The 19,452-nt window shown below is 42.2% G+C and overlaps 1 protein-coding gene across 1 annotated transcript in view; it reads left to right on the top strand.

Moving 5' to 3' along the window:
• Positions 1 to 15,161: 15,161 nt before the first annotated feature.
• LOC149316479 (zinc finger protein Gfi-1-like) overlaps positions 15,162 to 19,452 on the top strand; it is a 29,694-nt gene continuing 25,403 nt past the window's right edge. The window contains exon 1 of the mRNA XM_089518716.1: positions 15,162 to 15,229. The gene's annotated coding sequence lies outside the window, so the exon portion shown is untranslated. The remainder of the gene's footprint in view (positions 15,230 to 19,452) is intronic.

Below are 19,452 nucleotides of genomic sequence, written 5' to 3'. Positions count from 1 at the left end.
CAAGAATTTTAAAAAACAATTATTTTTGGATATAGTGATGCTTGATGAACACATAATTAATTTGCAGCACTGTTTAAAGGAGTCAGGACTATGTTATACTGTTGTGTTATATTTATATTGTCCTTTTCTCATATCATCACTGTAAAATTTAAAAGTGCCAAAATAGTTATTAAAAAACGTATTTCCCTTTTATCAATCCTAAGAATTGAGCAGGAGAAAATGGAATGGAAATGAGCAAGCTGTGCAACAAGTAATGACAACAACTTACATGTAAAAGATTGTAAGAAGTAATGGGGATGCATTACTCAGAACATTAAGTACCCAAGATGTGCTTCTAAATTGCAACCTGACATTGCACACTGACTTCAAAGTAAAACCTACTGAATTCAGTGGAATATGTGGAAATATGTAGAAGATAGGACCACATGCCAGTTAATCTTTTTGAACTGTATCTTTTGATTGCCTCTGTTCAAATGACCAAAGCCCTTGATTTATTGAACAATGAAACTCCTGTCAGTTGAAAATTTATAGTAGAAGAAATAGGTTTGTTTGGAAGGCATGTTCACATAAATAGATGGCCTCCAGGAAATTCTTACACAGTCTTTCAGAGCTGCCCAAACTTTCAGTTTTTGCTTGACTATTTTTATCAGTGTACAGGAATCATTAAATTGCATTTCTCAGAAAGAACAGTGTATTACAAGGCTGTGGGGTGCATGTTGTACTGCTCAAATCTAAAATGCAGTTTCTCCAAAGGAGGGGAAAATAGGTTTTTAAAGTTCTATTTCTCACTTTCTTTGTAGATTGCATCTGCTTTACCTTCCCCAGTGGGAATCCAGATATAAGCAGCTGACAACCCCTGCACCTGGTGTTGGGCAGCTGAGGTTGTCTAGAAAGTATTTGCCTGCCTGTCGTTGGCAGCACCAGCTGCAGGTCTTTGCAAAAGCAAAGCTCTTCATTTGGTGGCATGAGAAATTCAGTTGGAAGGTTAGCCATAAAACACACTGAACAGTGCAGTGTAATGATCTTGCAGTAACTGTCATATTGTGCAGGTGCTAGTGAATGAGACCCGGTGGGTGATGGGCCATATGTTGAAGTTTGTTTTTACTGAGTGAGAGGGTCAAATGATATGTGAGGCCTAGCCACTTCTGTTTTAAGTAATTATCTGGACAAGGATTTCCCACAGTGGTGCTTAATTCTTTCCCCAGGAGCCATTTGCCCAGAAAATCTTGGGTGGCATTAGAAAAAGATTTTTCTGTCATAGGAAAAATAAAAGCAAGGTGAAGTGTTTGGCTCAAAGAAAATTAAAAATCATACCTTACATGAACTTTTCCACCCCAGATTTTGTTTTTGATTAAAATAAACATTCAGTTTGAACATTTATGTCACTCTGCATCATGGTGTAGTTTGAAATGCAACTATACGAAGTAACAAGAATTAGTGACTGAATCCATAATTTGAAATGACAACTGCACTTTAAAAAAAAAAATCAGAACTAGCACCACGATTGCCAGCCAGATATCCTTCCCCATTATACAGTGCATAGGAGCGTGTGATCCTCTGGATGCTCTTGGGCTACAGGTCCCAGCATTCCTCACTATTAGCGATGCTGACCATTGCAGATAGAAGCAGTTGTTATTGGCCACTAAGTTGACTTATGGCAATCACATGAATAAGAGACTTCCAAGAGTCCTGGTCATCAACATCCAGCTCAGGCTTTGCAAACTCACGGCTCTTGATTGAATCAATATACCTGCAGTGCTGTCTCCCTCTTTTCCTATTGCTTGCCTATGGAAGTTCAGTAGTATGCATTCCACTGTCAGGAAGTGAATCTAGAAGAGCTAAATGCCTAGTGGCAGGAGAAGGACAAAATCTGATGCTGTGGGGAACAAATGATTCAACAAATAGCTCTACATGTTTCAGAGGACCCTTTTCAGGAACAACAGAAGACACAATAAAACACTACTGCATCAATCAAATGCCACATATGAGTCTGTAGATACTATAAGTGACATTATATTATCTATGTCATTATGCCTTTTCCCCACATCATTGACAGTAGCTTCTAGTGATTTCAGGCAGGGAAAGGCACAGCACATTGATGTCAAACTGATGTTCTGGAACTGAAGGAAAAAGTGGACATAGGACAGCTGAAGCAATCTTTTAAAATGTCCTCCTTTCTGGTAATACTCAGGGAGTGAGCCTATGGCTGGTTGTGGATGAGGGAGTCATTATGTGGAGTACTTGTACAGTTGCAGTTTCATCAGTGATGTTTTGAAAAACATGTCTATGTGCCTTCAAGTCTCCTATGGCCACCCCATGAATTGCATAAGGTTTTCTTCGGCAAGGAATACTCAGACGTGTTTTTGTCAGTTCCTTCCTCTGAAATATAGCCTACGGCACCTGGTATTTGTTGCCGATCTTCCATCCAAGTAGTAACTGTGGATGCTGCTGCATAGCTTTCAAGATCAGATGGTATCTTATGCTTAACATACCGTATTTGAAATGACTGAAAGGGAATGATATCTGAATATTCTGTGTACATGTGTGCATGCCTTCAAGTTGCATGTTCACTTATGGCAAACCCATGAATTTCATAAGATCATCCTAGACAAGGAATATTCAGGAAAGGTTCACTATTGTCTTTCTCTGAAATGTAGCCTATAACGGTGTTGGTGGTTCATGGACCGAAGCCAGTCCCCAAGCCATTTTACCCTACTTTTGGCAGTTGTTAAAAATCCTTTCCTCTTTAGCTTGGATTACTTATATAAAAACTACAGTGTCTGTGTATGTGTGTGTGTTTGTGTGTGGGTTGTAATGGAAGGGTTTCTGCCTTGATTTAGTTCCAAATCATGGAAAACAAAACAGTTACTCCGTTTATGCAACATTTTATTTCTGTGTCTTGGAGTGATACAAAAACAGCATCCAGACAGATAATTGTTATGGAACTTACTAATCAAATGATTAGTTGAGCTCTCTATCCTAGAACTAGGAAACCCTTGTATAAAAAAACAAGTCAGTAGCAGTAAGGCAATTCAGTGTTCTCTGAAGTGCTCAATATCTATAAATCACCTTACACAAGTGAAAAATCTCTTTCCAGCAAGTTTTTGTTGTCTGCAGAACTGCAATAAAGATAAGCCAGTTGTGAAGAAATAAGGTGGTTTACTGTCAAATGTTGACACATTACTCCTCTCTACTTTATCTAGTTAATTTGTTGAGTCAAAGAAATACTGACTTAGTGGAAATGTTAGAATGAGACATACATGTCAACATCAGAAAGTTACTTAGCTTTGCAATCCTGTATCTACTTACATGGGCCCATAGAATTCAGTGGGGCTTACTTCTGTATAGGATTGCACAATTACAGAATTATTTTCTCTTACTAGCTTTAACACTTGTGCCCGAGTAAATACAACTTACTATACAAAGAGTAGATTGGTCTATAAAATTACTTTTAGCTACAGTAGCTAAATGAAACCTCCATATGTAGACGCACTCTACCAATAAGTACCAACTGTTAAAGGCAAACGAGGGATGGCCATCGCATAACACTCTTTTTGTGAGCTTCTAATCCTAGAAATAAACGCCAGATTCCTATATCATCTTTTAATTAATGTAACTTTATGTATACTTAGTGAAGTAGCAGAGGTGCAGCTAAGTGAATTGTGAAGATGCATATTGGAACAATGCAAATCAAGCACTTTGCCAGCTGTAGTAATGTATCAGCAGCCCTCTACTAATGCAAGCAATACAAAAATGTCCAGTTCTAATTGCAGCAGACATAAATCCACTTACAGAGATGGAATGCCAATATCTATCATCGTTTCATAATACTATTTAGATTATTATGCCTAAGAAAAATGTTGTCTGAGTTGCTTATAATCAGTGGAACATTAAAATACATTAATCACGGAAAACAAACAGAATACAAACTTCAGCAAAAACAACAACGAAACCCAGTGGCCTAGAACAGCGATGTGAAGGGGAGAAAATAGGGGGAAGGTTGGTAGGCTTTTTAATTGTGACATTTTGAAACATTTTAGATTTGTCACATATCTTAGAGACCAGCTATAAAGATGAGGAACTATCTTCATCAAAATACTACAGCTATTTTCTCTAAAGCTGCTGAAATAGCTAATAAATCATATTTTAAGGTAGCAGAGTAGAAGCAGTGCTTTGCTAGAGAAGAGGACATAGAATCTTTGTCTATTTTACATATGATATAAGGGACTTTATGCATCTTGTCTATTGTACTGGATACTGTTTTTACTCAGCTACAATGCTTAGGATCCTCCCGCTAGATTCATAACCAAATGTAAGAACATTGGTTGTTGCTCTGATTGTTAAGTCAGTCCCCTCTGGATCTAGTTCTAGAATTCTCTGTATCTACAAACACACTTATCTCCTAGCATTGTCATAACAGACTCAAGTGTCTGTTCCACTATTAGAACTTTACATTAAGGCCTTGTTTAATCTAAGCTTTGGCAACCTTCACACTCATCACAGCCCTCATCATAAGGATTGTTTTGCAGTTTTTGGCGTGTTTAACAAGATTTTCCTTTGATGCCATCATTTTGGGGCTGAAAGGTTTGCCAACTTCTTTTATATATACAATTTCTTCCTAAAATGCTATTCCTTTACTGTCTGGAATATACCCCATGAATTCAGCAACCATTGTTTCAGAGGAGGCAAAATGTAAGGTCAGAAGTGTAGTGCCTAAATTATCACTAGTATGAGGCTCCTACAAATACATACATACAGGAGGTGGCAAACTTGTATTGGGCTTACTACATGGTTTGGTCCAGTGATACGGCAAGATCAGTGGCTATGGAGATTGTATGCCATTACTATTCAGACTATATGAGAATTGTATAGGAACTTTGCATAAGACATCCAGAAAACTGGGTCGTACCAGGACTGTCTTAGAAGAAACAGGTGCCAAGTACTTTAGGAGTAAAGTAAACTTTATGGGGATCGTATGCATAGCTTTCCCAAATGTTTACTGGGTAATGAAACTTGGAAAAGGTGCTGGTGTTTTTTGAAGGAAGGAAGGACTACAACTTCCAGAATCCCTCAGCCAGTGTGGCCAATGGTTAAGGGATTCTGGGAGCTGTTATCTCAAAAAAGTAACTTTTCTGAGCTTGGGAGATGGTGGATTCTTGGCGTCTCCAGATCTATGCCAAAGATTGGTTCTAGTCCATTGCTTTGAACTGATGGCTTTATTGCCTTCAAGTGGATGCAACAAGAACTGCACTGATATTTTGCACAATTTCTATCATAGCTTTTTTTGATGGTACAAACCACTATTTTTGTTAAAAGCAAGACTACAATGACTAGGGATAATTTATGCAGCTACATCAGAACTGGCCTTCCCTGGCTCTGCTTGAATCAAAAGGACCATCTGTTTATCTTCCTTTGTATGTGGCTAGTTATAATCCCAACTTTATGTAATATTTAGCCATGTAAGAGTACAATCAAAGCCTGGATCAGATCAAAGTCCTATCAAGTCCAGCATTCTGTTCCCACCTTCGCCAGCCAGATAGCACTGGGAATCCCCAGCACTCACCTGTTCATGTTCCCTCATCTTTCCAGTGTACCTTTTCTAATGCTGGGGGTATTATTTAGCAATCCATGAACATATTTAAACCCCTTTTAAAGCCACACACATTGGCATCCATCACTGCATCTTGTGGCTTAAAATTCTACAGGTTAATAATGCACTAGCTGAAGAAGGGATTCCTTTTCTCTGTCTTGAATCTCTCACTGTTCAGTTTCAGTACAGGATACCCCAGCTTCTAAGAAGAGAGGAAGAAAAACATCATCCTATTCCATTCTCTCCACACCTTGCATGATTTTATACACCTCAAAAATCTCCATCTTTACCAACTCCCATCCCCCCAGCAGATATGTATTTATTTCTCTTTCATAAAGACTGATCACATAAAGCATCTTGGACTACGTACAAAATCTTTAAATATGTATAATATAGGAATTGCACCCATTGAAAAATTGCTTCAGCACGTGGATAACTGAGGTTGCTCAATTTTGCATCTTTTACCCAACTCTATACCCATTTTTTTTCAGGTGGAGTGACCAACAATGTACAACATATAATAGGATGCCTGAAGTAGATCTAGGAAGCTAACTTATACCATCTAAGTTCACAGTGTAACCCAGTACAGAACTTGGAAAGTCGTTGGGGGAATACAACTCCTAGAACTGCCCAGCCTGCATGGACTCTGGTGCAGAATGACAGAAGATGGAGTCCAGCAACATCTCAAGGTCCATATGTTCTCCATCCCTTTTTTTACCACAGTCCAAATATGCATTTGGCTGCTCTTTCATCCTGTTCATTGTTCTTCCAGTAGACAAGACACCTTTAATGATAAGCATACACTTAGCAGACCTAAATAACCTAAAGGCATGAAAATCCTGCCTGATTTTGAAAGCCAAGCAGTGTCGGTCCTGGTTAGTACTTGGATGGGAAACCATCATTGAATGCCAGGTGCTGTACAATGTCAGAGGAAGGAACTGGCAGAACCCCACCTTGTGTGGGGTCAGTGATGGATAAGGCTTCACCTGATGGCTTTGTGCCTACTGTAAAACATGTCTGTAAACCACAACCTTAATATATGGAAAGTCCCGAGTTTGACATATTCATTCAGAAGAATCTAGTAGCAGGGCATGCACATAAAGTCTGCTGAGAGGCTAGGTAACCATTCACCATCACAATAGACCAGGGCTGGGATCATGTGGCCCTCCAGATGTTGCTGGAATGCCGGGACCAACTATCCTAACCATCACAACCAGTAGTGAGGAATGCGGAGTGGTGCATTCCAAGCATATCTGGAGGGACACAGGATTCCCACCCCTGGGCTAAATGTACAAATCATCCAGTTCGGCCCAAGCTCCGCCAGTTCTACCAGCTCTACCATTAGGTAGAGTGTAGCAGCTGTTTTAGATAGTGGATTTGTGGAAGGGCAGCACATTTCTAGCTATGCTGTTGTTTTTTTAAAAAAGTCACACTCACTCAGCCTCAGGGGACGGCAATGGCAAACCCACTCTAAACAAACCTTGCCAAGAAAACCCCATGACAGGGTCGCCGTAAGTTGGAAACAACTTGAAGACACACAACAACAAAAAGAAAAACGACAACCAGAGCCATGAGATTACTGAGCATGGTGAGAAGACTTCTTCACCTGTTGAGTTTCTGACTGCTGTCAAATCTTAACCACAGAGGGTCACTGTCACAGTAGCAGTGGTGAAGCCCTCTCTTTTTTAGTAGGCCCTGGGTTAAGGAGTGTTTGTGAAGTTTTCTTACCAGCAACCAGTAAGGTTTAAATTGTACTGTTCTTTTAAATTGTAAGCCACTATGAGCCCCTATTTTGGGGAGAAAGTGTGATATAAATATCATCATTATCATCATCCCCAACTCCTCTTGCATATGTTGGAGACCTGCAAAATGAAGCTGCTAATGGAAGTATGATGTGTGTGTATGTGTGAGAGCATGTGCACCTTTTCTGTCAGCTCTGTGGTTTTTGTGACTTCTAATTTTACAGGCGGTGTGATTTCATGCATGGAGTTAACCAAAGCTCTGCTAAAAAGGGGGTAGTCATAACGATACAGTCCCTGAGATGCACCCCACACACACAAGTGCACACACATATGCACACTTCTGTCTCCAGAGCCTTGCTGATTTTGGCTGGGCTGCAAAAACCACAGGCACCTTTGGAGATTTAGCAAATTGTTCCCCCTCTAAGCCCCGGAAAAGAGAGGGGGGGGAACAGTGGTTTTTTTTTGGGGGGGGGCAGTGGTTTCTTTTTTCCCTACAGGGACTCTGCTCTGGATCGGGCTCTCTGGGGAAAAGGGAGGAGGAGGGTGAACCAGTTAGCCATCCTCCCACCTTTTCCAAATTTAAGCCTTACCTAAGCTCCCAAGGGAAATGAGCAAGCCTAGAGACTGGCTGTGTGTCAGTGTGTGTGTGTCTTGTGTGTTAAGGTATTTTAAGCCACACCACTGGGAGTGTTTACCCTGCAAGAGTTTCCACAACAAGCTCTTAGGCAAAGGCTGGTTGAGGCCATGATTCCCCTGGAGCTAATTCATGGAGAGCATCTTTGCAGAAGGAAGGAAGGAAGGAAGGAAGGAAGGAAGGAAGGAAGGAAGGAAGGGAAATGGGGCAGCGAGGCAGAGATCTAAGTGTGTATGTGCGTGTGCTCTTTCCTTCTCCACCCCATACAACACACACATCCATCTATTCCTCTGACTTTCCCAGAAGTGGGAAAACTTAACTCTCTTTGAAATTTTGTTGCTGTTGTGCGCCTTTAAGTCATTTCTGACATATGGCAACCCTATTGGGTTTTCTTGGCAAGACTGGTGCAGAACAGGTTTGCCATTGCTGTCCCCTGAGGCTGAGATAGTGTGACTTGCTCAATGTCACCCAGTGGGTTTCAAATCCTATGATTCCTCAGCCAAAACAGATGCCGCTCTTTCTTTCTTTCTTTCTTTCTTTCTTTCTTTCTTTCTTTCTTTCTTTTTCCCTTCCCTCTCCACCTGTCTTTCCTGTTTGCCTCCCCCCATCTCTTCCTCCTCCTCTTCAGGCACCAAGAGTTTGGGGAAGGATTCTAGGACCTACTCCCCATAATCATCAATCAATCAATCAATTAATCAGTCAATATTTTAAAAACCTAACAAGACTTCCTCTATGATTGACTTTCTATGCTGAGAGAAGCTGCACTTTTAGAAGGCTTGCCTGCCCTGCAAAGCCAGGCCTTTAACAAGCCAATAGAGTAAGATACCTTTAGTCGACCAACCAACATGCACAAAATACATGATGCAAGCTTTCCAAGCTCCACTGGCTTCTTCATCAGGCAAGTTCTTTAAAAAAATCATACAGGGGGAAAATAAGTCAAATGATAAGGTTAGTCACAGTCCTGTATTTTCTCAAGACAAAAGAGGGTACCCTTGTATGTAAAAGGCAAAAGATTTTTAAAAATGTAGATTGGTGTCCCTTGGGGGCAGGAATAATGAGAAACAATATCAAACAATATCACCAGTTAGCCCTTTAGTAGCACTAGCTGATTGTGTGTTGTGTGCCTTCGTTATTTCAGGCTTATGGTGACCCTGCATCTACACTATAGAAATAATGCAGTTTGACACCACTTTAAATGGTGTAACTCCATCCTATGGAATCCTGGGATTTGTAGTTTTACAAAGGCCCTTATCACACGGAGGTTTTTGCAGCTCAGATCCGGGGTGACTTCTGGTTCAGCTATGCGAATTCCTGTCATAACATGACTGTTTTATCACACCTGGTTGCCCTTCTGTTGCCCTTCTCAGTCGAGGGGGAATCGAATCCAGGGCAAGTCACGCAAAGCAGAGTGAGTGCAAATTGTATTACCACAACAGTGGGATTCAACAATTCGAATCAGCACCCTTGCACATGCTCAGTGGGGGTCTGAACACATTGTGACCTTGTACGTTTCCAGGGTGAAAAGGGGCACAACTTATTGTTCGCTGTTTTGTGTAATTGCGTGATTGCATGAATATTTGCCTAGTGGACATTTCTGTATCTTCTTCATCCCCCTTTTTTATTTTCCCTTCCATTTCAGCAATTTAAATACACAGACAGACAGACAGACAGACAGACAGACAGACAGACAGACAGACAGACAGATCTGTATATTCACATTCATGCACATACACACATGTATATATTCCCCCCAAAATTAGTTGCCCTGAAAGAGAAAGGACCACCGAAAGGAAATGGGGGGAAATTGCAGCGCCACATCTTGGGAAATTTGCAACCCAGGGGGTTTGCGGTGGTGTACCAGAGCAGAAGCAAAGTTGCATTCCACACCAGACCAATTCGGAGTGAAATCGAAGGGAGCTTGAATGCGAATTCTGTGAATTCCCTTTTTCCCGAATTCATCTAAATGAGGGGTCACTTTGGATTCATTGCAGAAGCGCCACGGAAGGAGCGCCCATATCAATGAATTGTGTGAATTCGCATCGTTGGACCTGCAGTCATGTCGGATCTGAGCTGCAAAAAGCTGCAAAAAACCCGTGTGATAAACTCCCAAGTCTTTAATCTTCTCTGCCAGAGTGTGCTGGTGTCTCACAAAACTACAACTCCCAGGATCTTGTAGGAAGGAGCCAAGTGGTGTTAAACTGCATTATTTCTAAAGTGTAGATGTGCCCCCATGGCAAACCTATTATGAGTTTTTCTTGGCCAGATTTCTTCAGAGAGAGCTTGCCTTTGCCTTTCTCTAAAGCTGAGAGAGTGTGACTTGACTAAGACCACCTAGTGGGTTTCCATGGCTGAGCAGAAATGTGAACCCCAGTCTCCAGAGACATAATCTAATGCTCCAATCTTTACACGATGCTAACTCTATGCACAGTTGTTGCACATTCTACATTGCATTCGTACATTATACAACAGCATCCAGGAATAGTTTTGGAGCAGTGCTTGGTGGAAAAATACCACAAAGGGTCCTTAAAGACCAGTTAATTATGGCATTTGTGGACTGTACCCACTTCATCAGATGAATTATGTATTTCCCAGACATCTTCATTCTCTCACACACACGTGTGTGCGCGCTCACACACACACCACACACAAACAAGGATAGGAGGGGTAGCAAGAGGGGGGAATTACAGCCAGGTGGGATCAGAGGGCAGTTAAATGGAGATAACATTGGCAGTGACACACTCTGGCTGCAGTCCCACATCCCCTCAGCATAGCATAAACATTTTCACGTGAAGATACACTACACCAGTGCTATGCAACCCCATACAGAATGACAACATTGCAAAACACATGTCATTCTCGGGATACTGTTGTGTAATGTGCAATGAGCATCTGCAATACATAATGTGCATCCTGAGTGCATCCTCCTCTGGCAGCCAAATGCATCTGTTGCGCCACTGCAAATGATCACCCCACACATGTAACATGCAAGAGTCACTAACAGGATTCCAACCTATGAATGCTGACCATTTGTAAAACCATGTTGTGAAACATTCGTAAAAGTACTGTTGGACCACCTAGGGCAATCCCAGTTCGAACCTTAATCTTCATCTGGGCCTCTAGAGGCAGCCCAAACCATCCATCTCTCACTATTCTCTTTGGAGTGACTTTGATTCTCAACACCCACTTTAAGAGCAGTGAAGTGTGTCCCAGGGAGCTGAGGCATTCTCCAGTTGGTTGAGGACTATGGCCATTTCTCATTTGTGACCATTCTTTTGCACATACTGTACCAGGAATGGTCAACTGCAATTTTGGCCCATACCTCCCATCAGCCCCAGGTGATGTAGAATTGTAAAGCCTGCAGTCCAAAAACCTATAGAGGAACACCATTCTTTTGCAAATGCCATGGCTGGACAATTGCAGTTTTGCTTTGAGGTAGAGCAAGGGTGGAGACCCAATACAGTGTAGTGGTCTCAGCGTTGGTGTATGACCCTGGAGAGCAGGGTTTGTATCCCTGCTCAGTCATGGAAACCTACTGGGCAAGTCAACACTCTCTCAGCCTCAGAAGATGGCAATGGCAAGCTTCCTCTGAAGAAACATGATAGGGTTGCCATAAATCAGAAATTACTCAGAGACACAACAACAACAACAACAACAACAACAACAACAGATCAAGGGTGGGCAACTGTGAAGGGGGTGGAGTAGCCAATCCTCACGGTCCAGTGGGCCACAGCAGGACACATGGACCACCGTAGGCTGTGAATACAGTGAGCCCTCAGTAGCCACCAGGGGTTAGTTCCAGGATCTCCCATGGACACAAAAATCCATGGATGCTCAAGTCTCATTATATACACTGGTGTAGTAAAATGGTGTCCCTTGTGTAAAATGACAAAATCAAGAGTTATCTGTTTGGATTTATTTGTTTTTTTAAAACCAAGCCTTGGATAGTGGGATCTATGGAACCGCAACCCACGAATACAGAGTGCTGACTTTATTTCCATTAGCTTTGATCCAGGCAGGCACTTTACCCACCTTGCCATTCAACAGCCAGAAGAATAAGGCAAATAAATTACTCAGCCATAATCTTCCCTAGATTTCTTGTACTGTACCTCTATGGAAGCTGTGGGAGATTAAATTTAAAAAGATGGTGTGAGCTAGGTTTTTGCTGCTCCAGAAACTAGGGCATGAACTAGTGCATTCAAATGACAAGGAAAAAGGTTCCACCTAAACAGTAGGAAGAACCTCTTGACTGTAAGAGCTCTTTGACAACGGAATAGACTGCTTTGGATGGTGGTGGAATTTCCTTTTTTGGAGGCCTTTGACCAGAGGTTGGAGGGCTATGTCTGTCATGACAGGTGGATTGCCACATGGCAGAGAGTTGAACTAGATGGCCATTGTGGCCCCTTCCAGCTCTAAAATTCTATTAAATTATAGCAACAATTCAACAGAGTAGCTAAGCCTGCAGGGCTATGCTGGCTGAGAGTTTCTGGGAGTTATATTTGCAAGGTCTGGCCACCATGTTTGCATCCTTGTTGTGTGGTTTCTTGTATCCTTGTTGTAAGGAGCTGTTTAAGGGTTGCAGGTATTAATGGAGTCCCCATGTAATGCTTATAAGGGAGAAGTGTTCAGAATTGACTATCACTTACTGATAAGTTTCAATGTTGTTGCTTTTCTGTAGGGGACAGAAACAATTTAAAGAAATTGTGGAGCTGGTTGCTTATTGAAGTAGCAAGTGACCTGTTTTCAACCACTGTACAGACTCAGTGCATACCCTTGGAATGAGACTGGTGATGGTGCCGATGTTACAATCTTTCCTCTCTGTATGTTATACACAAAAGATGGTGATGAGGTGGAAATTTATGGGGGATTCAAGACAGAGTTGCTAAGTGTGCAAGAGACCGTTGACATTCCTGGCAGTGATGTCATGGAGGCTACCCAATCAGTGCCAGTGACACTATTGGCAAACTTTGCCTCCACAGGGAAATACCCATCATTGTCAGGCATGCCATTTTATGATCAACTCTTGGTTGTGTGGCTGCATATAAACAATGGTGGTGTAGCTGTAGCACTGTTTAGAATGATTGCAGTGGAATGATGAAATTACCCATCTGTTTCACACCACACCATACTGTGTAAAAAGTTAGTCCATCACCAATCTGAGCTGTGGATTGTGGAGCGAGCAAAAAATGGGCAAGCCCTAAGAGTGGGTAAGCAACTTTGGCTTGTCCAGAGAACAATTCCTGGGCCCTTGAACCTTCCAAGGAACTGACAAATAAATTGGGGAGGGGAAAAGAAAATTGTCAGTAACCAGAAGCCCACTTTTGGTTTTGAGAAACTGCATGGATTTATTTTAAGTAAAACAGTGCAGTAAGAGACTTCTTGCTGTTGTTGTTCTGCACCTTTAAGTCAACGCCAGCTCATGGTGATCCTATCCTAGGGTTTTCTTGGATGTATTTCATCAAATGAAGTTTATCATTGCTTTCCTCTTATGCTAAGAAAGAGTGATTTGTACAAAGTCAACTGGTGGATTACTACTACAGCTGAATGGGGATTTGATTCCTGCTCTCCCAGAGTTGTAGTTAAACACTCCATCCATTACTGCAATGTGTGCAGCTTGAAACCTATTTAAAAGGTGAATTGCCATTTCAGGAGAGACAGTCCACTTTTCTCCTCTGCCTCCCTCTTGCACCCTCTTATTTGGCAAAAGGAAAGGGCAAGCTGGGAAATCTGGAGAAACTACACTCTGGGTTTGAGGCATATATAGGGTGCCAAATCAAAATCAACCATCTCCAATGTGCAGAACTTGTTTTGGACTAGACATTGGTAGTTGCAGTCCATCCAAGAGGCATCAGATTTGGGGAGGCTGGTTTAAATTTAAAAAAATGACTGTCTTGGATCTCACCCCAGGAGAAAAGTGGGGCATAAATTCAATAAATAAATAAATGGGAGAGAGATGAAGAGTCAGCATGGTGTAATGGTTTAAGCCTTGAATTAGGAGGCCAGGATCTGATTCCATGGAAACCCCCAGAAAGTCTTGGGCAAGTCACCCTCTCTCAGCGTTAGAGGAGGAAAATGACAAACCTCCTTTGAAAAAACCTAGAATAGGGTCTCCATAAGTTAGAATTTACTTGAAGACAAACTGGAACAAAATGATGATGAAGGGAACCAGGTGATTCTCAAGAGTATATAGAATGTTATATCTATGGATGTTATATGCTCTTAAAAATTTCCAGCACTGATTGAATCTGCCGCATTTTCTCTTGATAGAAGCTCAAAGTGATGCAAAAATGGGACAATAGAGCAAAGTTGGGGAAAGTTATTTAACCTGGTCTTGAATCAGTTGCTAATCTCCACTAGAGCTAAGTCGATGAGAAAGGTACCATTAATTTTAATGGATGCACTGTGGCCTAAATACAGTCAGCCCTCCAGATCCATGGATTCTTTATCCACATGCATCATGGCTTGAAAATATTCAAAACTATTTAAAATATTAAAGAAACCTTGATTTTGCCATTTTATATAAAGGACACTATTTTACATTATATTTAATGGGACTTGAACATCAGCAGATTTTGATAGCCACAATCATCCTGGAACCAAACTCCAGCGGATCCCAAGGGCCCACTGTACCCTAAATCCACTGGATTCTGTCTGATCTTGGAAGCTAAGCAGGGTCAGCCCTCGTTAATACTTGGATGAGAGGACACCAATGAATACCAGGGACTAGCAAAGTCATTTGCATGTCCCTTGCCTAAGAAAACCTTATGAAATTCATGGGCTCTCATAGGTCAACAGGTGACTTGAACAGTGGCCATGCTGGTTGAGGGATTTGGGGAGTTGTAGTAGTAAAAAATAATGATAGGCTGTAAATGCGAAGAACAGCAGAACACTATCACCACCTTGCTTTAAACCTTGACTTGACACCCTTCTAGAATGGGTGTGATAGGGGTAAGGATATAGTAAGGACAAACCAGAGGAGTGAGGGGAAGGCAGCTGGATTTTGGAGGGGGAGCAGTTGGACAGAGAAAGAAAAAAGGTACAAATTTTGGCAGTGTTGTTGCAGCAGGAACAGCTTCTTTAACGCTCAGGAAGTGGATTTTGTGGTTTCAGGGGCTGAACTCAGAAGAAGGGTGTTTAGAAAGCAAGAAAAAGTCCGGCTCAGAGACACTGATGCTTCAGAGACAAGAAGAGAAGGAGGAGAAAAGGGGCTGAACACACATAAAGTCCCCCAAAGGAAGAGAGCAGCTGGTTCCCTCCTTCCCCATGGTAAGTAAGCCAAGCACCTTTTTCTTCTTTTCCACCTGGGGTGTGTGTGTGTGATTTTCATCATAATATCTTTTAAATGTTAATATTTGTGAGCTGCCTTGGGTCTGTTCTGGGAAAAGAATGGCATACAAATGAAATAAATAAAAATAAAAATAAAACTTGTCTGCTCATCCTGTCCAGCTCCAGAGGAAAGGTGAGCCAAGGTACAGCCACAGCTTGGAAAGTCACTTTTTTGGACTACACCTCCCAGAACCCCCCTTCTGGGAGGTGTCATCCAAAACCAATAGCTTTTCTCAGACTCTGGGAATAATATCATATACACAGATTTCCCTATGTGTGAATGAACATGATTTCCAATCCTCCTGGTAGAAGATGGATGGAGAGACCAATGCACCTGCTTTTGGTTCCCTTGGTATTTCCCAACCTAGGCCCATCTGTGTGTGGATCATCTTGTGAACATGATCTCTGTGGTGATGATCTTGTGAGCATCTTTGACCATGTGCTGAGTGCTTGAATGCCCTCCCCACATCTCCGTCCCTTACTGGCAAACCACAGATCTTGGGATGAAGAGGTTATCCTTTGTCCCCTCCCCCCTCTATCTATCTATCTATCTATCTATCTATCTATCTATCTATCTATCTATCATCTATCTATCTAATTACACACACACACACACACACACACACATAAGAGTGGTGTAGTCCACAAAAGTAACTTTCCAAGCTTTGGTTGTTCCTTGGCTTGCCTTTTCTCTGGAGTTGGACAGGATGAGAAGACAAATTTTATTTTTATTTTTATTTATTTCATTTGTACGCTGCCTTTCTTCCAGAAGGGACCCAAGTCGGCTCACAGATAATAACATTAAAAAAACATTATGATGAAAATCACACACACACACATATCATTGCTATTGTTGATGTGTGCCTTCAAGGCATTTCCAACTTATAGCAGTCCTAAGGCCATTGTATTACAGAGTTTTCTTGCCAAGATTTGTTCAGATGGTTGTTTGCCTTTCACTCCCTCTGAGGCTGAGAGAGTGTGACTTACCCAAGTCACCCAATTGGATTCCATGATTCAAGCTCTGTTCTCCCCTATAATAGACCAATATTCAAACCACTGCACCATGCTGGTGCTATAGTCCACCTTTAACTGCCTATGAAATTTGGAAGTTTGTAGTTTTCTGGCTGAGAATTCTAAGTACCCTTCCCAAAACTGCAAATCCCAGGATTCCGCAGGATGTTGCCATAGCAGTTAAAGTGGACTTGTGGCACTATAAAAGGGCAGTGTGGTCCTGGAGAGTAATTTTCCCTTTAAGCAGGTTTCCAGCCCAACACTTTTGGCTTAAGAAGCTGAGTTTCTTAAGAAATGGAGAGGTGGGGAGAGAAAAGGCTGGGTGCTTCCTCCCCACTTTCTTGGCTTCCTTCTTTTTACAAAACACTCTTTGCAAAACACACATGGCGAAAAAGAACAGGCTACAGACCCATAGCAAGTTATTAATATTTTTATTATTTCCCCTTTCTTTGCCTTTTTGGTCCCCCCCCCAAGCATGAGTTAAATGTATAAAAATAATAGTGGTAATTTGACTCATTCTTGAGAAAAGGGAAATCCCCCCTCTTCTTGAGGAGGAAAATAAATCTGGGGCCTTCATTTGTCCATGCTGGCCATGCAAGGGTCCAAATAAATAAGTAAAGGGGATGCTCTGAACCCCATTTTCAAGATACCCCCATTATTTCTTCTGGGCACCCTGGAAATACAATGTGTGGCCCATCTAGCTACCAATACTCAGCAAAGGTATGATGGTGTTGGTGATGATGATCTCAGGTGTCTCTTGTTGGCCTGGTGGCTTCCAAAACCCCCTTGAATCCAACAGGAGCTCCTCCCAAGTCACAGTGACTTCCCCAACAGAAGGAATGGATCACAGAGCCCATCATCCCCAGCCATGGGACTTGCAGTCCAACTTGGATGGCTCCGGCTTGTTGGGAAACACTACCAGGTTGTGTGTGTGTGTGTGTGTGTGTGTGTGTGTAACAATAAGTCAAGCATAGCCAGGGAAGCTGTGTCGACCATATAGCAAAGTACAATAACATCCCAAATCCATCAAACAGTGACCCCTTTATGGGGCCAGCCAGAATGCACAAAATACATGTTTTGTGTGTGTAAGTAAAAGTAAACAAAGCATACCTGTGATGGCCATGTACAAAGTACAATAACATCCCAAATCCACCAAGCAGTGATCCCTTTATGGAGCCAGCCAAAATGCACAAAATACCTGGTGTGTGTGTGTGTGTGTAACAGTTAATAAAGCATATCCAGGGGGAGCTGTGTTGGCCCTATACAAAGTACAGTAGCATCCAAAATCAACCAAACTTTATGGGGCCAACCAAAATGCACAAAATAAATGATGTGTGTGTATATATATATAACAGTAAGTAAAGCACAGCCAGGGAGTACTGTGTTGGCTATATAAGCAAAGTACAGTAACCTCCAATAGCCACCAAACAGTGATCCCTTTATGGGGCCAACCAAAATGCACAAAATATATGTTACAGGCTAAAGTAAAGCAGTTTGAGGAGGGGATATTTTCATCGTCTCTCCTTGTTGGCCTGGATGACACTTTCTCCCTTCTGCTCCTTCCAGGCAGGCGTGTGTGTGTGTGTGTGTGTGTGTGTGTGTGAAGATGTGTAATGCACACCCAAGAGAGATCACACCAGATGGATGGGGAAACCGTTTTCCCACCAGTCTCTCTATCCCTGCCGCCTCTTATCTCCCAGCTCCAGCTTTGGCCCTGAAAGCTATGAGTGAGTGTGTTTGATGTCCAAAGGTTGCATCCACACTGCAGAAACCATCCAGTCTGACACCGCTTTAACTGCCAGGGTTCCATGCTGTGAAAGTCTGGTAGCTGTACTTTTGTGACACATTTAGCTGCTTCTTTCAAGAGAGCTCTGATGCCCCAACAAACTACACTTCCTAGGGTTCCATGACATTGAGCCCTGGCAGTTAAAGTGATGTCAAAGTGGATTATTTCCACAGTGCGGATACAGTCACAGGAGGGGAACTGTTGGGAAATTGCCCTCACTTCTCTATGAGTATCAGCTCATAAAGAAGAGTATTCAGACCCATGTTCTCTCTTGTAGGGTTTGGTGTGACTAGTGTTCAATGCACACCCATGTTCTCCCTTTTGGGGTATGTATGAAGGCCACCATGGTGTAATGGTGTTGGGCTAGGACTCTGGAGACGAGGGTTCAATTTTCAGCTCAGCCATGAAACCCACTGGATGACCTTGGGCAAGTCACACTCTCTCAGCCTCAAGGAAAGGCCATGGCAAACCTCCTCTGAACAAAGCTTGGCAAGAAAACCCAATGATAGGGTCGCCTTAGGGTCTCCATAAGTCGGAAATGACCTGAAGGCACACAACACACTCATGAAGGTCCTCTTCCCATCTGGTTTGAGCAGATCCTGTTTATTTTACAGGTGTGTGAATGAATGAATCCGAAATAAACTGATCAGGAAGCATTTCAATTAGTCCTGTTCTGACAATCGAGGTTGCTCTGGAATTAACCTACTTTCTCTTTTTTTGAGACAGCTCTCCAAAGAGGAATTATTTCAGGGCATTTCAACTCCTAACTCAGTGTGTTTCCAACTTATGGCCGCTCTAAGGCCATGGGGTTTTCTTGGCAAGATTTGTTCAGAGGGGGTTTGTCCTTGCCATCCTCAGAAGCTGAGACAGTGTGACTTGCTCAAGGCGACCTAATGGGTTTCCATGGCCGAGCCGAGATTCGAACTCTGGTCTCCAGAGTCCAATACTCAAACCAGGACACCAGGCAAATTGTTTTTCCACTGTTCTCCTAAAATATAGCTCTTTATTATAATAGTAGTCTCTCGAACCCCTTACCTCCAACATCAACGAAGTAGAAAAAGCCAGGCCTGCTCTGAAATCCACCTGCCAAGGATGTGTGTGTACTGTCTACACTGCACCATTGTAGCAGTTTGATAGCCCTTTAACTGTCAGTGCTTCATCCTGTCAAAACCTAGGATCTGTAGTTTGGTGGGTTGTTGTTCTGAATTGCTCTCCATCTCAACTCATGGCTGCCCAGTGGATGAGACATCTGATGCATATACTTGGATAATAGTCATGTTTATTTGGATTTCCCTGAAGCCTTATTTGCATGACTAGGTCAGATTTTGAGTTCTATATCCTTTTGATTTTGTGATGTCTTTCCTGC

The sequence above is a fragment of the Sceloporus occidentalis genome, unplaced genomic scaffold (assembly GCF_023333645.1).
Source record: "Sceloporus occidentalis isolate IW3139 unplaced genomic scaffold, rSceOcc1.0.p SCAF_3, whole genome shotgun sequence".
Taxonomy (NCBI): Eukaryota; Metazoa; Chordata; class Lepidosauria; order Squamata; family Phrynosomatidae; genus Sceloporus; species Sceloporus occidentalis.
The sequence above is the reverse complement of the archived record's forward strand: the minus strand, read 5'-3'. Positions and strand labels throughout refer to the sequence as shown.